The 27,509-nt window shown below is 43.7% G+C and overlaps 1 long non-coding RNA gene across 4 annotated transcripts in view; it reads left to right on the plus strand.

Moving 5' to 3' along the window:
• Nucleotides 1-27,137, plus strand: part of LOC309447661 — a 133,974-nt gene extending 106,837 nt beyond the window's left edge. For 2 of the 4 annotated variants that reach the window (XR_014185647.1, XR_014185650.1), the window contains exons 4-10: nt 19,690-19,773; nt 21,334-21,524; nt 21,847-21,961; nt 22,497-22,804; nt 25,274-25,349; nt 25,447-25,575; nt 25,728-27,137. This is a non-coding gene — a long non-coding RNA (uncharacterized lncRNA). The remainder of the gene's footprint in view (nt 1-19,689; nt 19,774-21,333; nt 21,525-21,846; nt 21,962-22,496; nt 22,805-25,273; nt 25,350-25,446; nt 25,576-25,727) is intronic. The other 2 variants (XR_014185648.1, XR_014185649.1) reach the window with 2 other exon arrangements.
• The last annotated feature ends 372 nt before the right edge of the window (nt 27,138-27,509 follow it).

The following is a 27,509-nucleotide window of genomic DNA, read 5'->3' on the forward strand; positions in this document are numbered from 1 at the left end:
TCCCTGTTTTCCTTTGGCATCTGGATTTTAAGTCTCTACATTTAATTTAAGCATCTATGTAGACTGAGTAGTCAACATCATCCTTTTATATTTCTGTTTTCTCTTCGGAGCTTAAGTATTTAAGAGTAGGATTAATAATGTATGGTGCAAAGAGGAGACCATCCCTTACTAAAATTTTTAATCATCCATGTAAATAAGTAATACAGAAATAATATTTATAGAGCCTGATAGGCTTGTGGCATTTATCTCATTCTTATCATCTGTTTTTCTCATACATGTGCTTTAAACATCAAAAGGTTTGTTTGTGCCATGTGTCTTTTTGCGCTGTCTTCTTGCTGCATGCGCACTTACCTAATAACTTGCAAACAGCAAACAAAGCACATGATCTGAGCAACAAGCTGGTATTTTACCCTAAGGGAGGATTTTCTCAGCACACAAATCAAGTCTAAATAGTGCAAAACGCCGTATAGTATAGAACCAACCACACTAAACGCTTCTTTGTGTGTATGAGTGAAGCTATTTGCATGCGTGAATGTTGACAGAGTTGAACTCTGTATTATCAAATCCTCTGTCAAAAGTTGACCCCGGGGGCGTTTTGCGAGAAAGATGATGATTGTCTCTTTAATTACTTAAACTCTGTTTTGCCTGTTTAGGAGAGCTCCCCACAACTCTGTAATTACCGCCCGCCTGCCATTCAGATCAGGCTCTGCACCGCGGGACTTTGGACGGGAGTGGCTGCAACATCCAGGAGCTCCTTTTAATTGAACACTTTGATTATCGCACAGTAATCAGGCGATTGAGTTGCTGCAACAGTTTGCCAGCCCTGTGCTAAGCGCTTCTACGGAATTACGGAATCAGAGATGTTAGAGATGGAAAGTTCATTACATCACCCAGACCAAATTCTTGCCAGTACATGTTTTCTGCTACGTTATTTTGGTTTTTATTCTGTGGTTTATGGCTACAGATACTCTAAGAACTTGGCTTTCCACTTGGTTCTTCCGGAGTCTTTTCCATCAAGTTTGATGGCGAGATTTTTCTTTGGCCTAAACTTTTCCATTTCTTTGTTTCACCATATTATTTCAAGTCTGCGTTCTCATCTTTCAGTAATCCTCTCTGGGGTGTTAACTGCCTCTAAATATGAGCGGAATGGTATTACTCTTGAATATTAGATGTATCACGTCCTTTAAGTGCTGCATACTCAGTTCTTCAGGATTTGGGAAAGTTACGCTGATTGAAGATAAGCTTTTAAACTGAACTGCTAATAGGATAATTTCTCAGATGCGTATTTTATTCCGGTGTATGAGTTCTGGCGTCACTTAAGAAATGGTTGAAAATTACCTGAAAAGGCCAATTTTACTCAGAAATGAAAACGTTTTTATATGGGGAGTTATGCCAGTGTATCTTTAATGATTTTTAACTCTATTGTGGGAAGCGCTGTGTGCAGGCAAGTCTGCAAAGGGCGTTACAGGGAGAATTTAAACATTGTGGTTTTCCATTAGTGACAGAAACAGTGGAAGCTGTAATGTAGTATTTGAGTTTTCTTTTCCCCACCCTCAGCTTTCCAATATCCTTTCTTTTTCTCAAAGTTTCTTCACTTCATAACTATTGCTTCTTTTTATAGTTTCACTTGTTTTAGTGGCATTTGAGGGTTTCTTGTTTGTTGTTTCTTCTTCAGGGCTTGGCCTTCGCTACCAGAAGCCCCAGGCGCCCAAGCAGGGTTGTCTCCAAGTTTTCCATTGTCTCGACCACAAAGATTGAGATCGATATCCCCACGAAACAAATACTCTGTGGCCATAAAGACAAATAGACATTGTTTTTGCCCCATGAGAGATAGGAGCCTGATGGACCTTGGGGTGTTAAACTGTCTCCTTAAAGCTCAATACAGAGCAGGGATGTTGATGAGAGAGGCGAGGACAAGCGTATTGTAGGAGGTGAAATTACTACTAGTGAGTGGATTGAAGGTGTTTGAGGATCAGGTTGTGTAACCGAATGGGGAGATGAATGAAAACCGTGTAAATGGGTGGGTTAGCGTGTGAGTAAGAGAAAATGCGAGTGGGCGGGTAATGAGACCAGCAACTGAGAGAGGAGGGAGGAGTGGGTGAGTAGATGGGTAGGTATGTAGCGAAAAAGTTGAAACAGCATTATGAGCCAGCTCTTGTGATACCTGAAAATCTGGTACCAACTCAATAATCCCCATTGGGACGTGCAGAAGGGACCAACAACCAGCGCTGGTGCAGGGACTGCAGGCTGAGCATCAGCCCATCGAGACCTCTGTTGCGTTCCAGCTCGTTGGATGGAGCGTCATTTACTCTTCTTAAACTTCCCTGAGTCTGTGCAGTGAACAATAATCTTCACCTTGGTCAGACGGTTGTATTTTGCTACTGTTCCTGCAGAAAAATATAAGACCGTAATTATAATTTCGGCTCTGGTGAAGTTACAGAGAAAGAAAAGCACAGCAGAAACTTTTCGTAGTTTGTATTCCCAAGAACTGCAGGTGGGAGGACAAATAAAAGGTATGAAGATGAGGGATAGGCTGGATTTACAAATACACATCAGCAAAAAGGCATCTCCCAAACTTGAAGATCCTTTCATTTTAACGAATGAGGCAGGAAGGTAAAGTAACTTTAAATCATTATCATCAAACCTTGACTGACGGGGCTTTTATTAGGATATTTCACTATAACTGCTGAAGGCTGGACATAGTTCACCGGGACTAATACGTAACTGTTTTTAATTTACCATGGCAGAGTTACAGCCCCAGCTGTGACCTCTCTAGTCAGGTACAGTCAGGCTATTGTTCAAAATAATGGCTTTACTATCTTGTTAAGTTATATTAAGCTGTGCGTGGTACATTTTCAATATTTATTGTAACAGAGCAAGTCCTTTTGAAGCCCAGATAGAGGTGAATGACCACTGCAGGAAGTTACAGGTTTCAGTTAGCTGCCAAAAAGGTGTATATTTACTAAGAAACAACTAATACATGGTTTTATACTAAAAAATCCTTGAGTCCCTTCAAGTTTTTCATCCATTGGCTGGCCAGAATGAGAGATTTCCCTTGTTAGACCTATTTTTTGATGAAAACTACTTTTTTTTTGTCTGCATGTGAAGTTGGCAGCAGGATGCAGACCTGGTCTATGGAGCAACCTGCTGGAAGGAGCATTTTAACCCCGCGCTTGCCGTTGCGTTGTCCATGGGCAGTTTTGGCTCAGGTTGCATCACTCACACACAGAATCCCAGAATGTCAGGGATTGGAAGGGACCTGGAAAGCTCATCCAGTGCAATCCCCCCATGGAGCAGGAACACCCAGATGAGGTTACACAGGAAGGTGTCCAGGCGGGTTGGAATGTCTGCAGAGAAGGAGACTCCACAACCCCCCTGGGCAGCCTGGGCCAGGCTCTGCCACCCTCACTGGGAAGAAGTTTCTTTTCAAATTTAAGTGGAACCTCTTGTGTTCCAGTTTGAATCCATTACCCCATGTCCTATCATTGGTTGTCACTGAGAAGAGCCTGGCTCCATCCTCCTGACATTCACCTTTTATATATCTAAACATTAATGAGGTCACCCCTCAGTCTCCTCCAAGTTCATGAGCCCCAGCTCCCTCAGCCTTTCCTCACACGGGAGATGCTCCACTCCCTTCAGCATCTTGGTGGCTGCGCTGGACTCTCTCCAGCAGTTCCCTGTCCTGCTGGAACTGAGGGGCCACAACTGGACACAATATTCCAGGTGTGGTCTCCCCAGGGCAGAGCAGAGGGGCAGGAGAACCTCTCTGACCTACTGACCACCCCCTTCTAACCCACCCCAGGTACCGTTGGCTTCCTGGCCACAAGGGCCCAGTGCTGGCTCATGGTCACCCTGCTGTCCCCAGGACCCCCAGCTCCCTCTCCCCTACGCTGCTCTCTAATAGGTCATTCCCCAACTTATACTGGAACCTGGGGTTGTTCCTGCCCAGATTCAACACTCTACACTTTCCCCTTGTTATATTTCCTTAATTTTTTTCCCCGCCCATCTCTCCAGCCTGTCCAGGTCTCTGATGGCAGCACAGCTTCCAGTGTCAGCCACTCCTCCCAGCTTGGTGTCATCACAGAGAACGTCAGGGATTGGAGGGGACCTCGAAAGATCGTCTAGTCCAAACCTGCTGAAAGATGATCAGCAAACCTGCTGATAGTGCACTCAGGATAGTTGCATTTTTTATGGTTACATGGGTGTCTGGAAAATCCGTCAGGGTTTGCTAACTTTTAAAAGTATCCCTAAGCGGTGAGTGAAATCTTTCTCATCTTTGAATGTGGTCACCTGTTGCAAACTAAATTTCCTATAAATCTTGCAACTGTAGCCAAGCCAGCAGCGTTTACACTTTTTAATCTGAAACTGCACTTAGGCAGATGTTTCTTAATGTTAAACCGGAGCAAATCTCTTTGGTGGTGTTAAAATGCTGTGGTAACTGCGGAGTGAGGCGCAGAGGAATGTGTGGGTATGTTGAATCCGAGCCTTTTGGGTTGTAGATCTGTCAGAGCCCCAAATTTGCATTTCTTACATAAGCAGAAATCCCAGTAGTGTTTCCACGTGCTTTAGGAACTGCAGGAATGGAATTGCTATCTAAAACCCTGCTTTTATTTGCTATCTGTGAAATCGCAGGGACACTTAAAATATTTACAGTTTCAACCCAAACTAGAAGTTTGTTTCCTTTTACCTTTGATACTCAAACTTACCGCAATGGTCACTAAGACCATCCCGCAGCCTCCATGGAGCTGCGGACAGTTACAAGATCCTGAGAATACACAGGAATTAAAACCTTGACGTTTCCCCTCTTGTTTAATTAATTGTTTGCTTTTGGCGGTGGCAAGGTTACAAAACATTTGTAATAAGCCTGCTTCGTCTTTTGCTGTTTTTTTCCATATGGGTGTGTGCTTCCTTTTCATTATGTTGTTTTTCTTTCCTTTTTTTTTTTTTTTAAAGCACAACCACTGCTTTCATTTTAACAGTAAGAAATGAGCTTCTCGCCGAGCAGGAAAGAAAAGTTTCATAACCACTGCAATTCTGATCCTTCTAATCCTTTATTACCTGTAGGGGCAGGTGCAGGAACCTACCACAGGAGAGATTTCTTAACTTTTTCCAGGCTTGGGATTACACAATGGAGCGGTAGATTTTAGACGCTACGGAGAAAACTCAGAACATGGTCGAAAGGTGCGTTGCTCAGAAATATAATATATCCCTTTTGTTTGGCTTATATTCGGTTCTGCCCTGTAGAGTTCTGAGCCCTCCAGCCAGCATTTTAAACACAAAATGGAAATAGGCTGACATGCGCGCGTATTATCTTGTTTCCTGCTGATGTAAAAGAGGTTTTATTTCTGGAGATAGTGTCTTCTAATACTTTCGTTACCTGGACTAGTTCTGTTTGCTTGTTACTCAAGAGAAAGTGAAGGGAACCACTTGGTCTCAGTAAAATCAAAGTAATTAGTGCTGTTTGCGTTATTGGCTGTAATGCTGAGAGGAAAACAACCAGACAGCTTAAAGAAGAACTTAGATTATTGTTTTAGTTTGTTTTGGTTTGTTTTTTCTAAAATGCTGAAATAAGGGTAGGGCAAGGAGGGTGGTAAGAAGTGCATCACCCATCCCTTGTGATCCTGTGGTTTCGTCTGAATCTTGTTCCTTTTTGCTCCCTACGATCAGCCACGTGTTTCAATGGTGATCGCTGCCCTAAGACTGTCGCTGCGTGCGGGATGTCCCATTTGCCTCATGTTAAAAATATCTGTGTGTAATAGCATTTTTATAGTCCTTCCCATGTGGAATATTTGTCATACACCTTTCTATAAAGATTCATGCCACCCTTTTCACATATTACTGTGTTTTGTGGATGGAGATTCCTGTGCAAGGACTTGTCAGTATACAGTTTGGTCTGAAAAACAGTTCAAAGCGCCTTATTATTTATTGCTAGAAATAAGTTCTCACTATTTTTCTGTCTTGCTCAATCTAGTAGCACCAATACACTTGTTAAAGAATAATCTGTCTGCTTAAAGATGTTAAGGTTTATTAACTAGAAGAAATGCTAACGAGCTAACGTGTAGTGAGGGATCTGAGAAGCTTCTTCCTCTGATCATTCAGGAGATACCTGAAAACTTTAAGGTTTGGGTCTAAAATTGTATGTGCAAATCATAACCATATCATAAGGGGCGAATTTCTGTCCAAATTTGTCTCAAAATGGTATGTCCCTTAAAAGGTATGCGCAGGTAATTGTCGTGCTGCCATTTACATTACCCAGGCCACCTTCCTTCTTGAATGAACTTAATGAAATTGTGTCAAAGAGTGGGATAACTACAATATGAAATAACCGGAGATTAGCATTTTCATTCTCAAATAACGGGTATTGCTGCATAAGCAGTATTACAAATAAAAAAAGAACAAAAGCAGCTTTATGTGTTAGCATGACTTTGGAAAAGGAACAGTGAATTGCTGCTTTTACAATATGTAGGAAAATGAGCTTCTGAGCTGTTTCTGCACTTCAGATATATTTGCCGATACGTCCTGATTAATACATTTCCATTTTAAGTGTATAACCCTCCTTTAAAAGACCAGATTTCCCAAGTGCCAAGCAGCAGACGGGCCCTATGTGCTTAATTCCAGCTGGCAGTGACACCTTCTGGATGCTGAGCACTTGGAAAATTTCACCTGTCATATGAATCAATGATTGAAAATGGAGTTGTTCGCAGAGCCTGGTGTGATCCACGGTCAGCAGTGTCATAATAGGAGAAAACAGTCCAAATGTGCTGTCTCGAAGGCGTGTTCTCTGAACTGTCATAAAACGTTGTATTTTCAAATTGCTTTTAAGACGCGATGATGCAAATTTGCACACTCTCTGCAAATTTGACCTGTATTTATATCTACACAGAATCACCGAACATTAGGGAGCGGAAGGGACCTCGAAAGATCATCTAGACACGTTTGTAAGAAGCCCATAAAATTATTTCTGTATTGTTTTCCATAAATCTCCAGTTTATTATTCTGAGAAAAACACATCTGCAGCGTGCACGATCTGGCTTTCTGATATGCAGATGCACAGCCCTGCCTATCTACTTAAATCAGTGTAGCAAGCGCGTTTACAAACTATGTGACAATGTACAGCCTCCTATCTGCGAAGCGGATCAGACTGAAATTGGGACTCTGTCCAAAAAAGTTAAATACTGCAATCAATCTACTTACTGTGTCAGCACTCAGATTTGTTTCTGTTCTATACGCTGCAGGGAAAGGAAGTGGAAAATACACGTTAGCATCCCAAAAAGGATTCCTGAGCCGCGGAGGAGGCAGTGTTAATAGGAGCTGCTTAAAAGTTCCCGTTTTTGCAGGGGTAAATAGATGTTGAAGTGGATGTTCTAAGCCTGTGCGACACGAGGGAAGTCACGACGTGACACTACGGATGCCACGTGACTTCCCTGTTTATACTCAGCCCGGCTGCAAATGTCTGTGAAACAGCGGTGACAGAACGATCTGCTTGTGTCACGGCATCCTCAGCCTTTAGAGCCGCCCTTGGGTACCAGCGGGGATTTGTGGAGGTCAGTCCCTCAGAAAACCTTAATTTAAACGCTGATGCGTTCACACTGGGTTGACCTCTTGCTTCAGAACGTGTGTTTCCTTCCCTTCCGCACACCCCACCTCTATTTTCAGCTGCTGGCTGGAACCTCTCGAGCATCCTCATTGAGCATCATCATCATCATCGGCTCCTCAGGTGGGCAGGTGGGCTTCATGGCATGATTCCACTTAACCCTCTTCTTTCCAGTTCCCTAGACTTAACCCTTCTGCCCTAAAATTTGCTTCATTTCAATAAAATCATTCACCTACCTTACTGGGAGAGGAGGACCCGTGCGCCCATGAGATGCTGTGGGCAGCGCCCAAGCGCGTAGGATGTGCAGCATAACAGCAGGGTCGCTCCGGGGTTATAACAGTAAATCTATATAAAGGTAATCGCACTTCAGAAGCGATTTAAGGAGCCGGGTTTCTGGGCGAAAGCCAATTGCCAAGGTTTAATCTGCCCCCCAAAGCTCTGCTGGTAAATCTGATTTGGCAGCTTTGGTAGAGACACCAATATAAAGGCATCTTTCCTGATAAAAAGCAGTGGGACTTTTAATGTCCACAACAAAAATAAAAGCATTTTAAAGGGGTTTTAAACTTATTATTAGACCAATAGATGTGCAGCAGGCTACGTGGGTGGGATTTGGCTGTGATGCAGAGGCCGGACAGCATCATACCCGTGCACATGTGTCTGCAAGTGCACAAGGATGGATACAGCTGTCTGCACTTTGGTGTCTGGTGCCTTTGAGACACTTGAGGTTACACCTGGGACATATTTACAGGGCTGGCGGGTACAGAATAAGTTTTCTGGGAGTTGTAGGTGAGCCAGGCAGGGTATTGAACATCACCGAAAATAACAGGAGGCACAGGTGCTGTGTTCAGGCTACTAAATCTTCATGCAAGTATCCATTGTAATTGCTGGATTTGCATTTTATCGCTGAGAATGATTCTGCTCACCCAGCAGCAGACACTTTATATTTGATGGGCTGAAATGCTGTCCAGATGCTGCAGGATCTCTAATGGTTCAACCACTGTTTTTGCCTCTGACACAGAAGGTGAAACAAATCTGAATAATAAATAGTTTGAAATACAAACCAGTTCACATGAATGGCTCAGAATCTCTGACAGTCAATTGAGATGCAAAGAAACTTAATATTTTTATGCAGCTGGAACACTTTGCAGAAGAAAATCATTAGTCTCAAAGCAAGTAACTTTTCATGGGTGTGATTACAGCTTTTTGCTTACACTTCCCATATAAGTTTCAGTGTCATAAGCACATTTATTTACCCATTAAGCATTTTTAATAGTCTTTTGCCGTTGCTAACTAGTAGAGCATTGAGTAGTTCTTTTAGTGAAGTAGGGGACAATTTATAATTTTACCCAAAATACTACACCTAAAAAAAAATGGGATTTTTGTTCTTAATTACTTGACTCTTTCTTTTAGCATGTCTTGGTTTAAAAAAAAACATCAACAAGCCCATTGTGATGCTTTTGATTAGGCTTCGAGAGGGATAATAAAAGTATAGTGTCCCTTTGTGAAGGGCGTTTTTAATTACCGTTAATTGTACTTCCTCGCTTCATTTCTGAAGGAAAAGGGAGGTGACCTCATCCTGAGAGCTGTCTGTCCGATGCTGGTGTCATTCCCTGCCTGGAAAAGAGGTTATTTTTTTGTTTCTTGTTGTTTTGTTTTAATGAGGATCTATCAGCTGGCCTGACGGGCCCTGTGGCTTTGGAAACGCTGTCCAGACTCTGAGAACCATGCGTGTTTCTGAAATGTTGAGCTACAGACTTGTGGTCTTTGTGCTGTGGTAACGTCTCTGACAGCAGCCGGTACCAGAGGCTTTGGTGATGGGAGCCCTTGGAGAGGATGGTGCCCTTGTGGCCAAGAGGCCAATGGTACCTGGGGTGCATTAGGAAAAGTGTGACCAGCAGGTCAGGGAGGTTGTTCCTCCCCCTCTGCTCTGCCCTCGTGAGGCCACATCTGGAGTTCGGTGTCCAGTTCTGGGCTCCCCAGTTTAAGAAGGACAAGGAGTTACTGGAGGAGTCCAGTGGTGGGACACAAAGATGCTGAGGGGTCTGGAGCATCTTTGTGATGAGGAAAGACTGAGAGAGCTGGGGCTGTTCAGCTGGAGAAGAGAAGCTGAGAGGGGATCTCATCAATGGTTATAAATATCTCCAGGGTGGGTGTCAGAGGATGGACCAGACTCTGTTCAGTGGTGCCCAATGACAGGATGAGGGGCAACGGGCACAGACTGAAGCACAGGAGGTTCCATCTGAATATGAGGAGAAACTTCTTTCCTTTGAGGTGCCAGAGCCTGGCCCAGGCTGCCCAGAGAGGTTGTGGAGTCTCCTTCTCTGGAGACATTCAAACCCACCTGGACACCTTCCTGTGTGATCTGCTCTGGTGTCCCTGTGTGAGCAGGTGGGTTGGACTGGATGGTCTCCAGAGGTCCCTTCCAACCCAACCATCCTGTGATTCTGTGATTTGAGGGCTCATTCCTCCTCTTTCATACTAACTGATCAAATGCTCATGGATGTTCTCATTATCTATCCAAAAACTTGATTTCTTACCCCTTCCCAGGCCTTTGGCTTTGGCATATTCTCGTGAGGTCCGGGCTTTATCTGTGCTTTGCATTTAAACAAATGCAAAGAGGTTCCCTCACCCTTTATGCTGCAAACCAAGCAGGGCAGTGGTGGCTTCATGTGTGCTTGTGCAGGTGCCAATGTGTTTGGACCGATCAATATTCAATTGTAACTGTAATGATAATGGTTTTAGTTTTTGCATGTCTCCATATGTCAGAAGGATGAATATAAGTACTTTTTTGTCTCTCTTCACTGTTCTGTATTTCTTAAGCTGTTACCTTGTCTTGCCTTACGTGAACCTTCTCTGAAATGCCCTGAACTTTTCAGTTCTGTTTCAATTCATCCAGCGCCATCTGCTGCAGTGTCTGCTGTGTATTTCAGTCCGGACGAAAATCCCCGTTTCTCATCGGTACCTCCGCACTCTTTCATAAAGGTGATGTGACAAGCTAAGCTCACAAGTTGTTCCCACCTTTGTTGCCAATTATATATCAATGTGAAGAGGCAGATTTTAACAAGCTGTGTCCTTAGAGGTGTTTGAATACCCAGCTCGCAGTGAGGCTCATGGGGCTCTGGGCTGGGGTTTCTGCTCGACTTCCGTTCAGGCAAAAAGTCTCCCAATTACTTTGATCACTTTATTTTTTTGAATCGTAGATCTCAGATCATAGAATAGTTTGGGTTGAAGGGACCTTCCAAGCTCATCCAGTGCCACCCCTGCCATGAGCAGGGACATCTTCACCAGCTCACATTGCTCAGAGCCCCGTCCAGCCTGGCCTGGGATGTCTCCAGGGATGGTTCATCCACCACCTCTCTGGGCAACCTGGGCCAGGCTCTCACCACCCCCATCATAAAAAATGTCTTCCTTATGTCTATCCTGAATCTCCTCTCCTTTAGTTTAAAACCATCACCATTTTTTTTTGTTTCAGACGTGTGTTTAACGCTGCTGATCCTTCCTTGGTATCAAAACCTTTGACTTGGAGATGGACGGAGAGCAGAGCGCCAGCAGTTCCCTCTGCGAGGGAAGAAGCATTCGGCTGTTTTATTTTCTAGCCATGGCCTGGAGAAATCCGAGAGGTCACTGACCTCCGTACGTTTAATGGGGCTCCTCACTGCTTTGCCAAATGTGTTGGGAACTGTGGTCTGGAGCTCCCGGTTTATCTCATTCCTTTGCTATCTGCTGCTCATTAGAAGACAGAATTAAAATCTCAGTGGTGGGAGATGTTAGGGCTGTCTGAAATGGTTTTCAGTCTGTGGCGCTGAAATCCTCTTCAGGCCAAAAGAGCAGAAGTTTTCCTGACGTAAACCACATTTTTCAGTAAAAACACTGAACTCAGGTCACCCGGAACTGACTTTATTCGGTCCTTTTTTTGCTATCTATAGCATGGGGATTACAATAGCATCTTAAAGGGTTGTTCAGAAAACGACGGTGGTTTGTCAGCATTTCTGCAGTCTTACCAAAATATATGTTAAATATAAATATTCTCAAACCTGTTCATTTCTCAGGGTTGAGTTTGGTATCCTGTTCTGCTCTGGGTTTTTTTTCCTTTGTGTTTTTAAAGATGTGTTCTCATCTTTGCTGCGTATATTCTCCAAATCTGAGTTACCGTACGAGATACTCTGCATGCTGGTGGTGGATACAAAGAGATGTTGGTAGTATTTAGTTTCTGAATTGCTGGGTACCGTGTTGGGTAGGAAGCAACATCTGTATCAGCAGTGAGTACCAGCTTTTCTATCCTGAAGAAGAAAGGCAGGATGTGGAAACATCTCTCATTTACACCAACTACTGTAGAAATTGAGGCCTTCCAGATAATTCCTTGAATCATCTGCATGTTGTTATAGTTTGACTCCCAGATTTTCAAAATGGGGTAAAGAACCTGTTATCAACAGCGAAGGCGCTTCAGAAACCTCCCTCTGCTTAGAAGAGGTACAGAGGGATTCCTTAACACAATTCTGCCCCGCGGGGAGCATAAAACAAAGCTGCATTCCCACCTTTGGGCTGAATATCTTGTTTCCCTACAGAGGATCATTATTTATTTTCAAGTGCGGGAGGAACATGAAGCTGCTGTTCTCGTCTCCCCAAGCTCCACCACCCCGCTTTTCGGCACTGGGCACCGCAAGCGTTCGCCACGACGACAAGAGATGGACCCGGGACAGAAGTAGTGCAGCTCCTTCTCCCCCTGCCACGTGAGCCTTTGATAGTGGATTTCAGAGACATACACTTCACGTGGGCACTACTAGCTCTTGTTTTAAAAAATAAAACGACTTGCGGCTACCCCGGGGCAAAAATCAATGACCGCAAGAATACCGGAGGATTGAGCAACGTGCTAAGGGCATGTTGTTTCCTTTAAGGATTCTGACTATAAATGACGTCACTTAGATAGTTTGGATGTTTGCGAGCACTACAGGGCTTGGAAAGGGAAAGGGAATCGGAAAAACATTGGGAAGCTGAACAATTTGTTTTGTTTTATGGCTCCCTGGTAGTTTAATGAGGGAGCTATTACTCATGCACTGTCACTGCGCATCTAGAAAATTCCTCTGGGTTCAAAAACTGGCAGGAAAAAGTCGTTTCCTAAAAACCGCTGAATTAATGAGATAAAGCCCGTTGCTCTGGAGTCCCTTACAGGGAGGATAGGAGGCAGAGCTGTGCAGGACTCGCGGTGTGTTGGAAATCTCCCCCGCAGGGTGTTTCAAACAGCAGATAGTGCTTCAGAGAAGGGATGCAGAAGACATGCTCAGCATCCCTCTTTTAGGATATAGTACTATAGATTTGGGGAGACAAAAATACTAGTTTGATTGGGGCATCAAAGTCAGTTCTCCCCCTCCAATCCCTTGCATCTGAAAATATCTGAAACTGGAGTATTGGACTCCTCCTAAAGCCATGACATTTAACAAAAGGTTTTCTTACTCATGGGCAGTGGTACAAGGCATTATATTAGTAATATTGGCACTTGAAGTGAGGGACATGCACTTAAGGAGAAGAAAAATATCTATTTGTTGTGTGGGCTTAATTATGCAGCTTTAAATGAATTGTCACAGTTTTATATTCTGTTTTCCCCTATCTGGCGGGCTTCTGCCTTCCTGCGTCGTGTCTGCGTTATTTTAGACATCTGTACAGCGCGATTTGCGTATTTACCTCGGTTATTTTAGGTATTTTAGCCTATCTCGTCCTGTCCATACAAGACACACGTTATCCTCGTTTTAACTGAAAACCTAATACAACTTTTATGGCGCTTGAATGCAGCATGAGCACAGTTTCAGTTTGATGTTTTGGAGAGGACAGTAAACAGAGAACTCCTCCAACCTGGAAATACGAGTAAATATAACATATTCCTCACCAACCCCCTGACAGAATTACTGCCTTGTAGCATAAGTTCCTGTGGTTTCCTCTGCAAAAAATGCAGATAAAGCAGGGGCTGTAAGGAGGGAAATCCATGAGGAGTCTGTAAAGTCTAATTTAACTATTAGTAATAAAATTAACAAGCCACTGTAACATTTCTGCTGCAGTTTGTCTTAAACTGTGATGCCTCAAACATAAATGTAGTCATTCCCTATTCTTATTTTGGTACTAAACCGTAGTCTGGATCAATTTTGTCTTCTCTGTCTCTTCTTCTTCCTGTCCTTGTAAGAATTTCCTAAATTCTTCTAATTATCCATTTTTTTTGCCAATACACAAACTTTAATCCAGAATATTCTGATTTTCCGTGGAAATACAGAAGTAGCAACTGAAAAGTTGTGTATGTTAAGCTTCAGATTAAAGAGGCGCTTAACTGCGTCCCCTTGGACACGCGACATCCGCTGTCTTTTGAAATACCCAATACTGAGCTGGTTTTGATTTTGATTTTGATTTTTTAGATTTTATTTTAAATCACATAGATGCCCAGTTTATGCCTTGGAGCTGGATTTTTGCCCTTGGGTGTGGAACTCGCTGCCTGGGCCAGGATTAGGAAATAATTCCTCCATCTGCTGTGAAAAAGTCTTGGATCACAGAGCGGAGCTCATTTTTCAGCAGGATGGGAATGGGACGGAATGAGAGTGAAAAGGCTGAGGGAATGTTTCTGGTATGGTGAAGAATGGCCGGGGTGTGGGTGTGATGTAATTGTCGTTATTTCAGAATCAAAATAACCAGGAGAGACACTTTGAAGGGACCTTGTTTGTGATTTATTAGGCTGGGGTTTGAGCATCAGTCGTTCTGAGGTTTGAGTACCAGGAGCAGTGGGGACTGTTCCAGAGGGATGTTCAGCCTCATGTGTTGGGTCTGCACGGCTTCAGTTGTCCCGGGTAGTGTGAAGATGAAGGTTGAGAAGACATAAAATGGGCTGTTCTGCTTTCTGGGTGAGTGTTTCAGTGTCCAGACTCCAGGGAAGGTCGTGAATACCAGTGCTCCTATGCGGCCTTGTCCTGGGAATACCTCTGGTGTTGGCACGGATTTTAGAATCATAGAACCAGTTTTGGCTGGAAGAGACCCTTAAGGTTATTGAGTCCAGCTGTTAACCCTATTCTGGCACTAAACCATGTCCTTAAGAACCTTTTCTCCATGCCTTTTAAACCCCTCCAGGGATGGTGATTCCACCACTGCCCTGGACAGCCTGTTCCAATGCCCAACAACCCTTTCCAGGTAGAAATTTTCCCTAATATCCAATCTAAACCTCCCCTGGTGCAACTTGAGGTCGTTTCCTCTGCTCCTGGTGCTTGTTCCTGGGGAGCAGAGCCCGACCCCCCCTGGCTCCAAGCTCCTTTCAGGCAGTTCAGAGATCAGAAGGTCTCCTCTCAGCTCCTGTTCTCCAGCTGAACCCCCCAGGTCCCTCAGCCGCTCCCATCACACTTGTGCTCCAGCCCCTCACCAGCTCCGTTCCCTTCTCTCAACTCGCTCCAGCACCTCAAGGGCTTCCTTGTCGCCCAAAACTGACCCCAGGCTTCGAGGTTTGGCCTCCCCAGTGCCCAGCACAGGGGGACGATGATTTCCCTAGTCCTGCTGGCTACACTATTCTCGATGCACACATTTTGGTGGGTTTTGAGCTCTTTCTGGGGATTTACATGGTGCTAAGGCCACTTTCTGCCTAAATGGCTTGCGGCAGAATCTAGGTGGGAAGCAGGTTCCCTCACTCCCAGTGGGAAACCATCAGTCATGAACAGCAGGTAATATCAGGCTCTAATATGGCTCATGTGCTGATGCCCAAGCAGCTCCTCACTTGAGAGTTTCATCTCTCTGGGCTTCAAGCACCTAAATTATACCAAAATTTAGGCAGAACAGAGACCAGTCATGCGGCTGATGCTGCAGCCTCCCATTCTCATGGCTGGGGGCACTTGGGCACCTGTCTGCAGCCAGCAGGGGCACCCACTGAGCAGAAAGTCTGGGCTCCCCAAAGCTCCCATCGTGTGTGTTTTGTGCCGCTACAAGAAAAAATTCTTGTGTTTGTTATTGATAGAAACCTAACTTAATTTTCCTGTTAATGAGCGCTTAACAGTGGTCTGTTGATGTTAACGTGGTTCAGCTGATTTCCCTTCTTGACCAAATATATGTCCTTTGTTGTGATAAACTGCTAGAGGAGTCAGTGTTGCTGAGAGGTGGATCTTAACATAAAATTGTAGAATCATTTGTGTTGGAAAAGAACTTTAAGATCATTAAGTCCAACCGTTAACCCAACACTGCTGAGTCCACTTTCAAACCACGTTCCTAAGAACCTCATCACACGTTTTCTAAACCCCTCCAGGGATGGTGATTCCACCACTGCCCTGGGCAGCCTGTTCCAATGCCTGACAGCGCTTTACATATCGATTTTTTTGCTAATATCCAATCTAAACCAGGGTCCTGCTCCCATCTTTGCAGTGCTGCCCTACACCACCATCCCACACCCCTTCAGAGTCTTCCCTGGCTCCTGCTTTACCCTCAGACTTCGGTGTGTAATATGTAAATACTGCATTCAAATTACTTTCAGGTTTTACATTTAAAGTCTGGTCTCTTCTTTTTTTCTTAAACCTTATTTTGTCAAGAACTTTGCAGCTGGCGTTCTGTAGCACATACTTTATTATCCCAGTCATCACTTCGACCGTTTCATCCTTTTAACCTTCACAGTTGCCACAGTAGACAATTGTGTGGATAACATGGAGTGACTTTCCTCGGTTGGTATTAAAACCACAAAAAAATCTGAAGCGATTCCGTGAAAAAAGGAAATGTCTCGATGAAACAGTTCACAAGGGACTGAAAGGGAGAGCACAAAATGAAAACCCAACCCAACTGGAGGGAAATGAGTGTGGGGACATCGTCATGGGCTGACAGCTGCCACTTTGTGCACATGTCATCTCAGACCATGGAACAGTTAATGGGCAGCGCTGCTGGGCAGGGAACAGACCTTGCTGGCCAATACTTACTGCTGTTATATTTCTCTTGTGTGTTATCTCAGTAAGTTTTGCATCCGTCTTTTGTTCAATTTTTATTTCTGCCTTCAGGTTCCCCTCTTTCCTGTCTAACAAATTAAATTGGATTTGCAAAATATCACAAAGTATCATGAGGATGTGGCTGTTAACAGAGTAGAATAAATTAATTACATGCTGTGAACTAACTGAACTCATTTACTAATTGATGAATTAATTTAATCATTTCTGTTACAAATAGCAGAGCTCGAATGCCAGCAGAATCAAGAGCTAACTCTCTTCTTCATTAAATCTTTAGGGTTCCTTTGGTTTTAGTTTGCCTTAGGCTAGTAATGGCCACATTTTTAGAATTAAGCAGTTCCACTGCTCATTGGTAATTTCAGTTCTCTGTGATTCTGTCCTATGCCTCTTCCAGGCTGGCGTCTGCCTCTTGAATTCATTGGAAACTTGGGAGTTTCTAGTTGCCAAATATTAGCACTAGTTCTTCATCCTTACCTTTTTCCACTGGTCAAACATTCAAAGCCATTAATCCTGTTGTCCAGCTCAAGATTCCATCCTGACAGGACGTGGATGTGATCTTTCTTAATTATATTCTTAATGTACACAATTACATTCTCTCCGTGCACATTCTGCATTGTTTCTCTTCCAGGTTTCCTCTCCGAACATGTATTTGAGTGCTGTCTTTGGGCAGTCAAGTTCCAGATCTGCTCCTCTCTGCATCATTTTATGAATATTTCTCTCCGGAGATATTTCACAGAATCCCAGAATGCCAGGGATTGGAAGGGACCTTGAAAGCTCATCCAGTGCAATCCCCCCATGGAGCAGGAACACCCAGATGAGGTTACACAGGAAGGTGTCCAGGCGGGTTGGAATGTCTGCACAGAAGGAGACTCCACAACCTCCCTGGGCAGCCTGGGCCAGGCTCTGGCACCCTCACCATGAAGAAGTTTCTTCTCAAATTTAAGTGGAACCTCCTGTGTTCCAGTTTGAACCCATTACCCCTTGTCCTACCATTGGTTGTCACCGAGAAGAGCCTGGCTCCATCCTCCTGACACTCACCCTTTAGATATCTGTAAACATTAATGAGGTCACCCCTCAGTCTCCTCCAGCTCCAGAGCCCCAGCTCCCTCAGCCTTTCCTCACACGGGAGATGCTCCACTCCCTTCAGCATCTTTGTTGCCCTGCGCTGGACTCTCTCCAGCAGTTCCCTGTCCTGCTGGAACTGAGGGCCCCGGGCTTGCACACATGTGAGTTGATAGCGATCAGCTGCAGCTCAGCACAGTTTCAACAGAAAGGAGCTGCCGACCCTCTGTAAATGCCACAAAAATACCTTTTAATTTAATCCTCTATTTTAAAGCTATACCTTCCTGTGATGCCTGGAGTAGATAGCCCATTAGGCTGTTAATCTGCCTTTACATCACGTTTTATTGTCTCACTATTACGCTACCTCTTTTTTTTTATGTTGCTTTGCTTTTCCTTCCCTCAGGCAGTAAACTAGAAACCAAACTCCTTTTATTCTGTTTTATTTGAAGCTCCTAAATCAGTGTAACTTGGTCCATGATGGAGACTCTGTCCTGCTACAGTAGCTTTACAGTGCCTCCCTTGGGGATCATTGGGAAGGTAAATATCTACATAACTACAGAATCTACACAGAGTTTTTGGGTCCCAAAGAAAATCAGGCTAGAAACAGAACTTGGGCCTTCCTTAGTTTAATGCTCAAATTATGAGATACTGGCTTTACTTATAGCTTCATAAGATGGAACCAGTTACAGAGAAGAGACTAATAAGATCACAAGTAAGTTGGATATATATTCATGTTAATGTTTTTCTGATAGATAGGGACGGATTTTTCTAATGCGGCTCAAGTTGTTCAATAGCTGTAGCAAATTAAAGCCAAAACCACTCCGCAAAACAAAGTTATTTCCATAATCCAGCAGCCGCTTCGCGCCATCTCTTGCTTGGCTGTGTTTAATATGTGGAGCGTTATGTTGTGGTCCTCTAATTAATTCTGTAATTTTCATGGCATGTGCCAACATCAGTGTTTATTATTGAAACACAATGTCTGTTTTTATCCTGATGATGTGTTTCGTCCTGTAACAGTAGTCAAATAACATGAACATGAGTAGTCCAAAGGGTTGAGGAGTAAGGACCAGTAAATATTCAAGGCTGTGGGTGGATGTCATCAATTGCAGCGCTGACAACAGATGTTTGGTGGTTGATCCAGATGGTGGAATCATCAAATCCTACAATGGTTTGGGTTGGAAGGGACCTTCAGAGCTCATCCAGTCCCACCATGAGCAGGGACATCTTCAGCAGCTCAGGTTGCTCAGAGCCCCGTCCAGCCTGGCCTGGGATGTCTCCAGGGATGGTTCATCCACCACCTCTCTGGCCAACCTGGGCCAGGCTCTCACCACCCTCAGTGTAAATGATTTCTTATGTTCAGCCTGAATCTCCCGTCCTTCAGCTTAAAACCATCACTCCTTGTTCTATCACAACAGACCCTTTTAAAAAGTCAGGCCCCATTTAAGCACTGAAAGGCCACAATAAGGTCTCCCCGGAGCTTCTCTTCTCCAGCTGAACCCCAACTCTCTCAGCCTGTCCTCCCAGCAGAGCTGTTCCAGCCTTGAATCATTTCTGTGCCTCTTCTGGCCCCTCTCCAGCAGGTCCATGTGTGTCCTGTGCTGAGGGCTCCAGAACTGGACGCATCCCTGTTCAATGGACAGTGAAGATCCCTCTCATCTCCTGCCCCTTCCAGTCTCTAGCGCAACTTTCAGACCACTGATCAGTCCTTAAAATCTTCAGGTAAACTTGCCATCCCTCTCACTTCAAAGCCAGAAGAAACAAGCTCTTTAATTAGGCGACACAGCCAAAAATATGGAGGAGAATGCATCACGCCGGGTGGTTGGTTTTCTTCTGGTTGAGGAGATGGGCAGTTCCTGGAGGGTCTGAGCTGCTTGGTGGCTTTGGGACACAGACCCAGGGGAGCTGCCGTGGGGCAAGTGTCAACCAGCTGTGCTTCTGTAACGTTCTTTCGTTCTATATAAAACGAGATGATGTGAAATGGAACTAAACTGGTAAAAATGTGCTATAGCGGTGTGAACTTCTTCTTCTTTCATGAGGGGAAGCTAAAACGGAAATGCAAACATGTATTTAAATAAACTATTTTATAAATTCCAGGTGATGATCTCATGAGGGCGCCTCGCATATGCCAAAGAAGGTGTTGTTTTTGAAAACCTGTTTATAATACAAACAAACTAAAAGGTAAATAATTTCCGTTTTCAGTTAATTGGTTGTATATGTTCTCTGCTTTGGTTCTGTTTCCTGCTGTGAAGAATATAATGTGAATGTATCTGGCATATATTGTTTGTCGCTGTGCAGCACCAGTATGTAGGGAGTGGAAATTGATTTCTGATTGTTTGCTTTTTCAGCATAACAAAGGATGGTTCAAAGGTGATTTGTTTTGCTCTGAAAGTATTTCTGGCTTGGGTTTGGGGTTTTTTGCAGTGTCATACATGCTGGGAGGAGTTGTTTTCAGTTTTAAGATCCTCCGCAGTCTGTTTGTCAGGCGTGGGAATTCAGTTGGGATTAGAAACAATCACACTTGGAGCGGTCTGATTGAGTTTCTTATCGCTCTTAATTACCGTCTTTCTTTCTACGTGATGATTTTAATGTCATTTCTTTTCAGTAATCGTGGAGTCTTTTGAAGTAATCAGAATTTGAGTTGGTGTTATAGCTGGAAAAAGAGGAGAAAAATAAGTTTTCATGTGTGTATATTGTTATTTTTAAAAGCTACGCAATGGCACTTCTTTCCAGGTCACCTTTCCTCCTTTAACATGATCATTTATGCAGCAATGTAAATTAATCCAGCACTGAAGATAAGCAGAAGGGCAAAAAAGCCACAAGCGCCTGGTTTTAAGAGCCCAGAGATGTAAGTGATGCACAGGAATATAAACAATAGGTGTGGGTTCCGAGTGCTTCACGTCAGGGGCATTTCTGTTCAGCGCTGGGATTAGCGTTTCTATTGAAATTTATGTAACAGCTACGTTGCCAGGGTGGTTTCTAAAAATGATGCTCATCGCTCTTCAGATTCCAAAAGCTTTAAGTCAGAAGAAATATTTGAAGCTGAAGAAATCTTTTCTCTCTTTTTTTTTCCCTAATGGTCATTGGTTTTCTCCCAGATCCCAGTGAGATTTTTTAAGCTGGCAGTGGGAATGAAAAAATGTATTCAGAGCGTAAAGAAAACAACAGGGTATTCCGTTGTTCATTATGGTTGCCCTGGACAGTTTCTAAAGTAGAACATCTGCCGCTTTTATCCAGCAAATCGTGATGCCCTTGGGGAAGAAAAGAAAACACGTATTTTCCAGGCTCTGTCACCCCCAAGATCGCTGTCTGAGGAAGAACAGTCAGCTGCTATGGTGATGGGCACAGGGTGGGAACACGGACAGAAATAGGCTGGAACCAGACTATTCCTGTTTCCTTCCCACTTCAGTAGCCCTTTCTGAACTTCTGATTTCAAGGGGTTAACAGGTTGTTGCAGTGTTTTCTGCCTCAAATTCTCACAAATAATGCAAATCTATGTAATAATACTCAGGCAAAAAGGAGAATAAGGTACTCGAATTGGTGATGTTTTCACAGGACTCCATGTAATTCCCTGCAGTGCAGCGTGTGCCCGTTGTGCTTGAATTTGGATGCACAGAAACCTCCCTCCTCCCGTATGAATTGCAGTCAGTTTTTGGTAATGCATAATTCATACACCAAAGCCTTTGTCACACAAACATCTTAGTGTTTTTCCCCCGGCTTGATAAGCTTTTGTATTTTTAGGATTTCTGTTTCCCAATAATCCCCCAAATCAGCCTGAAGAGGTTTCAGAACAGAATTCAGCGTAAATCGGAGACAACTTATACGTCAAGGATGTCGCTCTACGCAGTAGGTGATTCTCTGGCACCTGCTATTTACAGACCCTTCCTCCACAAAGAATTATTTCCCCTGGTGTGGGTGGACTGGGACTCAAGGTAATCCAGCAGGAGGTTTGTAGATTAATTTAGATACACCTTACAAAGCGTGTCTACGCACATCTGTATAACACAGAGGCAGCAATCTCTTTCACTGAATTTTGAAGCTCTAAGCACCAATTACTCTTTCCATAGGGAACGTGATACCTGTATTCTAGTGATGGGCTTAGACTTTGATTTTGAGGAGCGGTAACTTGACTAAAAGCTTTGGGAGAGGCTGGAGAAAGAGAAGGATGATCATGAAGTTGCATTTTAATTGATCTCTTTGAAGAACGACACAAAGAGACTAATTCAAACAGCTTCTGGTGTTTTTTTCTTCCAGATTGAGGACAAACCTGTCAATAACGAATTGTTCCAGAAATACACGGAGAAAATTGTACATGAAGGCTGTTTTTTCTGAGGTGTAGCACATCTGCATCGCTCCTCGGCATCAGCAGGTATTGTAAATACCTTGTAGCCGTCAGACCTTTCCATGTTAGAAGCTTCTGAAATTAAAAAGGTAAATGTGTTAAATAACAGAGATATTTCATTAGTGGGAAATGTTGATCTTTATTCAAGGACCATTTGATTGTTCCTCAGGAGTGTTGCTCAGATTACCAGCTTATTTGGTAGCGCTTTACAGTACAGGAAGGAAAGTGAGATATGTGAAATACTGTCACCAGTGTAGGAAATTTTGACAGTAACCATTTTTCAAGACGTTAATTTCCCCCCAGAAGACCCAAATGCTTTTTCTTCTTACCTATTTATGTCAAGCCTGTGCAGACCTTCTGACCATATTAAATTCTAGCTGTGCAGAGTTTATTTCTTGCGATTTTAAGGTAACACAATCAAAATTTAAATGGAAAAATGCAGGCAGCCGGCCAACGGGGAAAGCTGGACCTTTGATAAAAAACCAGTCAAACCGAAGTGAGAACCTCGAAGTTTGGTGTATTGATTTTCTTGTGGAAGTTCAAGAACTGTGTTTCGTTGCAGCCAGAAACTCATCTCAGCTCCTCGTGACCAGCTGAGCAGGGGAGATGGGATTTGATGCTGTCCAAGGCGTAATTCCACAGTTCGTGTCTTTCGCTAGTACCAGCTTAATAAGTTTCTGCCTAACCCCAGCCGTTCATTTCCAGCTCAGCAGCAATGCGGGGCCATCTCTTTCCTGACTGTGTGGAAAACCAGATGACCGAAAACACATTTTGAATTAGAATCGTTTGGCTGAACTTGGTTTATGAGAGTCGTAGCGGTACAGCTGAAGGTGACGTGAACTGCAGCATCAGGAGCAGCAGCGAGCGCTGGTGGGTGTCCCAATGTTAAATGAGCTTTCTATCAACAAAAATCCGCTCTGGAACTGTATCCTGGATGAATGGGTTTCACTAACCCTTGTAATACTTATAGAACTGCTGCTTTTCATTTTATTTTATTTTATTGAGAAAGGTTAACATCTTGGGCAGGTTTTATTCCTGAGGAGATCAAACCATCTCTGTGAGAAGTCAGTCAGCTTTGTGGACAGCTACGAATGTCAATAAAGTCTTGGCAAACGCAGTAGGTATTTATTCAGCCTTGCAAATTAAAAACATTTTTCCTGCTTGTTTAGCGAAGGAAACAAAAAAAGACAAATTACATAGTGGATGAGCTCTTTTGATAGTTGGAATTCATTAAGCTGGTGGTGAAAACGCCGGGGGATTGATGGTGCAGAAAAAGAAAAGATGAAGCAGCTTTTCCCAAATAGCTGTGGTTTAAGTTGAAAATGACCAAAACAAAAGAATCCCTTAAAGACATCTGTAACTGACCTCACAGCCTCAGTTTCTATCCTGGTAGGCAGTTCTTTCTCACTGCAGTTAGTATTAATTGGTTTTTCAGCTGACAGGCAGTTTCTCAGTCTTCATCATGCCATACCTCATTAATGTTTATAAATACGTAAAGTGTGAGGGTGAGTGTCATATAACGAGAAAAAACGGAGCTGCCAAGCGCTTGGGTGGGAAAAATTTAATGAAATATAACAAGGGAAAGTGTAGAGTATTGTGTTTGGGTAGGAACAGCCCCAGGTTCCAGTATAAGTTGGGGAATGACCTATTAGAGAGCAGCATAGGGGAAAGGGACCTGGGGGTCCTGGGGACAGCAGGGTGACCATGAGCCAGCACTGGGCCCTTGTGGCCAGGAAGCCAATGGTACCTGGGGTGGGTTAGAAGGGGGTGGTCAGTAGGTCAGAGAGGTTCTCCTGCCCCTCTGCTCTGCCCTGGGGAGACCACACCTGGAATCTTGTGTCCAGTTGTGGCCTCACAGTTCCAGCAGGACAGGGAACTGCTGGAGAGAGTCCAGTGCAGGGCAACAAAGATGCTGAAGGGAGTGGAGCATCTCCCGTGTGAGGAAAGGCTGAGGGAGCTGGGGCTCTGAAGCTGGAGGAGACTGAGAGGTGATCTTATTAATGTTTATAAATATATAAAGGGTGAGTGTCAGGAGGATGGAGCCAGGCTCTTCTCAGTGACAACCAATGATAGGACAAGGGGTAATGGGTTCAAACTGGAACACAGGAGGTTCCACTTAAATTTGAGAAGAAACTTCTTCACGGTAAGGGTGACAGACACTGGCCCGGGCTGCCCAGGGAGGTTGTGGAGTCTCCTTCTCTGCAGACATTCCAACCCGCCTGGACACCTTCCTGTGTAACCTCAGCTGGGTGTTCCTGCTCCATGGGGGGATTGCACTGGATGAGCTTTTGAGGTCCCTTCCAACCCCTGACATTGATTCTGCGATAGGATACCTGCAACAGCTCATAAATAAAACACAAGACCAGGAGATAAGTAGGAAGTTCACACAATCGCTTCCCGTGCTACAGCCGTTGTGTGAACAGAAGAATTGTCAGTGTGTCATCTTCCCTTGGCTCCATGTTCTATTAAAAACAATAGGAATTTAAAAAGTTACAGTAAGCTGAGCAGTTTGTCAGACATAACGTACTCACAGGCTATTGTCTGCAAATTACAGACTGACTGGATCTTCCAGCCTGTTGTAGATGGATTGTAAAGCTGTCATAAGTAAAGCTCTAACAAAATCCATTTACACAGCTCCTGTTATGGCAGAGCATGGAAAGGAAGCAGTAAGACTTATTTTTTTTGCAAATTTCCTGCACAGTATCATTAATCCAGCTGGAGGTCTTTCCAAGTTCTTCTCGGTAGCTGTTCTCTCTCATTATCCTTGATTAATGTGATGAAGTGCCCACAGTCATCGTTTACGGTCAAAGATGGGATCATAGTTCACGTGTTATTCTGAGTGTTTGACTGCAGGAATTCGTCACTGGAAGAGAGGGGGTTACCTGGCAGGTGTCCGAACGCAGCTGAACCTCCTGCAAATCACTAGAATTATTCAACAGCAAAACAAAGCCATTGTAAACTCTAATCTTGCAGTGGCTTAATTGCAGATAAAGCTTTAGTCATGTAAGTAATCCTGTTGATGTCAAATAAAATCACGTGAATTACAAGTATTCGATATCAGGGCTTAAGTCACTGACGTGTCATTCTTAAAAATGTCATTCTTGTAATTTCCTCTGGAAGATTAGCAAACAGTGTTGGGTTATAACTGCAGAAACAAAAACATAATCAGAAACTCTTCCGTGTAAAATTTTTATCCGAGTCTGTGAATTCTGGGTTTGCTCTATATATTCCCAAGTTCTTGCTTTTCTGGTAGGTAAAGACATTATTTCCTCTGTTCCTCCTCTTCCTTTCCAGTTAAACAAGAAAATTGCTCCCAGCTTTTCTTGTCATTAAATCTAGGAAGGACAGAATAGTCCAGGATCTGAAAGTGTTTTAAAGCTTACAGGACCTGTTTGGAAGGAGGCACCTCGGAGAGGTACAGTAGCTCTCTATCTGCAGTTCATTTGTTTTTGCGATTTAGACATGACAGTTTACAGCCCTAACGAGAGTGTTTCTCATTATCTGTGTTCTAGAAACATGCAGAGTCATTGCAAGTTCTGAAAGATGCTTTCTTCGAAAGTGCAAATGATATTAAATGAAGAATTTGCTTTCCAGATAGTCAGATGGAGATGCTGTTGTCCAAACCCGTTCTGGGGCTAATGGTAAATAAAGTCAGAACCCCACAACTTGAGCTCAGCTTTGAATCCCATGTATATCACAAATGTATAGAGAAAGATGCTATAGCACAGTTTAGCTGTGCCTTGTCCAGGGAAAACAATGATTATGAAGTGTTGTTGCTTTTCTCATTTCGCAGATGGACTTTCTCATGAAGATGATCTTGGAGAGGAGCGTGTTAGCTGTGCTGTTGACAGATGCCCTTGTGGGAACTGTCCACAGTTATTTCAGATTTCTCTGTCTTCAGCCGTCTACAAGTTCAGTTTCTAGTCTAAGCCGGTCGTTTTGCGTGGCGTTGTGGTAAATGAAGAGAGGGATGCATCTCTAGAGGGGATTAAACCTTAGAAACAGATGTAATTAATCAGTTAAGTTTTTGACATGGTTTCCTGCCCCCTGAAGAGGAGTTTTGAGACTATTTGGCTGTCCTCAGTAAACTACAGATGAGTCCATGTTTGTTGATGGTTCTAAGCCACTGCAGTGAGTTTTTACAGGACTTGCAGGGGCAGGTACAGTGCTTGCCGGATGTATTAAACTGCAGGAGGGAAAAAGTAAGATGCTTCACTCTTCCTGAGTTACATTACAGCACGGCAAACTTTGAGGCTTTTTTCATGCCTTGAGGAAGCTGTTCAGTCCTGCCCACATTTTATAACTGCTTTATTTTAGCCGTGCTGAAGCATCAGCATTTCTTGAACCTGCATGGGAGATTCCCAGCCAGAATTCTGACTCCAGCACATCCCCATCCTGCTGCTCCTGACTGCTCAGCTCCTCACACTGTTCTGGACAGAAGATCTGTATAATAAATCACAACGCTGATGAGGCCTGGCATAGATAGAGCTCTTCCAGTAACCGCAGCAACTGCCCATTTTCAGACGCCCAGCCCACTCCGTTTGGTCGCTTTCCTTAAAATAATGTTGTTCTACGCCCATGTGGGACATGCTGTCTTATTGCATCTTGCTTGTTGTGCTTCGGGTAATTTGTTCTTGCTGAAAGGCCGTGATGTACCCATTGAGAACTTCCCAGAACGTGGCTGAGCCCTGTAGTCTGTGCAAACACTCCAGCTTGCTCGACGTTGTTCTGCCGATGGTGATTGGGATACGTTTGTCCTGCCAGCTGAGATGAGTTGCAGACAGGTTAAAAAGAAGAAAAATACATCTGTTTGAAGGGAATAAATTGTCTAGAGAACACTTCGGCAGCCAGACTTCCAGGAAAAAAAAAACCCGTGTCAGACTTCTTAGAGGTAGCGCTGGGACCAGGTGGTAAGATCTGAATAGTCTGTAATTAATTCAGTCCTTAAGTTTGGGCACATTCCTTTTCTCTTAACATTGCAAATACCACCTCAGCGAGAGCTGGCAGACAGGTTTCCCATGATCCACCTGACTTTTTGAATGAATATTCACCATTTAGGCATTAATATGTAGCTTCTGTCACATGGTGGTATTAATACTTGTGCTACTGCTGTTAAAAATAAGATGTTAACATCTTGCAGGAGGCCTTTTTTTGCTGTCACTAGAGGGAGTTTGCAGCAGCTTTCCTCGCTGATTTGGGAGCAGACCTCAGCAGACGCAATGTGTGAATAGAAGACAGGATCAAAAGTAGGACGGTTCCTGGTTAAACCCTTGTACATGTTGTCCAAGCTTTGATTAACAAAATTCTTCAGAGCGACGCTGCTGTAAGCAATTCTGTTGGTAGCACTGTAATGGAAAACAGAAATGCACATTTGGTGACTCAAATCAAGGGTGAGAATTTTTAAAAGTATCATCTATTTAATAGGGAAAAGATAAAACCAACACGGATAGATATTCTTCTGCAGCATTTCCAGTTTATTGTTGCAGGAACATCATCTCAGCGAGAAACAAGCTCCCTCAGGAAGCTGGTTTCATATGGTGGTTTAGATTTAACTATTCATTGTCTAGCACCATTT

This window comes from Streptopelia decaocto, assembly GCF_964273445.1.
Source record: "Streptopelia decaocto genome assembly, chromosome: 1".
Lineage (NCBI taxonomy): Eukaryota > Metazoa > Chordata > Aves > Columbiformes > Columbidae > Streptopelia > Streptopelia decaocto.